The sequence below is a fragment of the Hippocampus zosterae genome, chromosome 6 (genome assembly GCF_025434085.1).
Source record: "Hippocampus zosterae strain Florida chromosome 6, ASM2543408v3, whole genome shotgun sequence".
Lineage (NCBI taxonomy): Eukaryota > Metazoa > Chordata > Actinopteri > Syngnathiformes > Syngnathidae > Hippocampus > Hippocampus zosterae.
Window position 1 is genome coordinate 24579762 of NC_067456.1, and position 2073 is coordinate 24581834.

Genomic DNA, 2073 nt, shown 5'->3' on the forward strand with positions numbered 1-2073 from the left:
TTTAATTGAGGTGCTGCATTAATAAAAGGGTAAAATAAAAAATATCCTCAACTACTGTGTTATACTCTGTTAAGGTAAACTCAATTGAGATAGAAAGAGCGTATGAAACCAAGTTTCTCGGATTAGTAATCGACTCAAAACTACCGGTATGTTGGAAGCCACATATCGATAGCGTAAAAAGAAAAATAGCCAAAACCATAGGGATCCTCTACAAGACGAAGGAAGTGCTAAATAAGAGAACTTTGTACACATTATACACTTCATTATTATTACCATATATGACCTATTGTGTGGAAATATGGGGAAATGCCTGTAAAACAAACACACTCCCTATTCTAAAACTACAAAAAAAGCAATTCGAATTATTAATAGATCAAAATATACGGAACCCACAAATCCACTATTTATCAAATTAAATACGATGACATTTTATGACATGGTTGACTTTAAAATTGCCCAATTAATGTACAAAGCACACAATAACCTGCTCTTCCAAAACATTCTGAAGTTTTTCAAAATTCAAGAAAGCAGCTATGATTTAGGAGGTATCAACTTATTCAAAAAACTCAAAACAAGAACAAACATCAAGCAAAGAAGTGTATCTATCAAAGGTGTTAATCTGTGGAATAATTTCAAAACGGACCTGAAAATGAGTAAATCGCTTGCTGAGTTAAAAAACAAATTCAAAAAAATAGTACAAACAACCTACATCAATCAGAGTTAAAATGATAAATTCTAAACATTAAATATAATGATAAAACAGAACTAAGTTGATAAATAAAGAAAGGTATTGAAATATTCATTATGAATACAAGAGAAAATTGACACAAGAGTGCCTGGGTGTGGATGTATATAATCCCGATATAAACCAAAAGTTGTAAAAATATAATGGTTAAGGGTAAAGTATGAGCCTTAATGGAGACTTCTTTCTTCTATTTTTTTTTCTGATTGATATAAAAATGATTTCTTAGATATAAACACATAACGGGGTAGGACGAGATAAGTTTTTTACTTCTTCCTACTCCCTTGAACATAATAACTGTGTTGAATGAGGACTGATTTCTTTCTTTTTACTATTTTATCTACCTTATTTTCTGCCAAATTATTACTGTATGTTTTATGTTCAATAAACAAACCAATACCAATACAGACGACTCAATTACAATTTGATAAATAATTTCACGTTTACATTCATCTGTACGTTTCATTGGGAATGACAAAAACCTTGCTTGGGATGATCTATATTCAACATTAAACAATAGCCTTTAAATCGTTCTTAAAAAAAATCTCACTTTGTTGATCATTATGACAGACAGTATTATCATGATTCTTTTTTTTATTATAAGATCAATTTGACTCCTGCTATTCAGTTGCGACCAATTCGATGCTATTCGCTCGAAGTTTCCTGACACAGGCTCCAGCAAATCTGTGACTTCTTACTTTTGACATTTAGGCTACAATTTTTCCATCAAGTTCATTCATTCATTCATTCATTCATTCATTCATCTTCCGTACCGTTTGATCCTCACTAGGGTCGCGGGGGGTGCTGGAGCCCATCCCAGCCGTCTCCGGGCAGTAGGCGGGGGACACCCTGAATCGGTTGCCAGCCAATCTCAGGGCACACAGAAACGAACAACCATCCACGCTCACACTCACACCTAGGGACAATTTAGAGTGTTCAATCAGCCTGCCATGCATATTTTTGGAATGTGGGAGGAAACCGGAGCACCCGGAGAAAACCCACGCAGGCCCGGGGAGAACATGCAAACTCCACACAGGGAGGCCGGAGCTGGAATCGAACCCGGTACCTCTGCACTGTGAAGCCGACGTGCTAACCACTGGACTACCGGGCCGCCCTTCCATCAAGTTATTATATTTATTTTTTTCATATTATGCTACCGGCCCACTTTTGTTGGAAAGCAAACTGGTCTCCGTGCCAACCACTTACAAGTCACAACTTCCATATTTATTGTACATGTTTTTTTTAACCCGTGACTCCCTAAGTTACAGTAAAGGTGAACTTTGGCCAGTTACATTAAAACAACGTTTTTATGGGAAAAAAATAATTGCAGC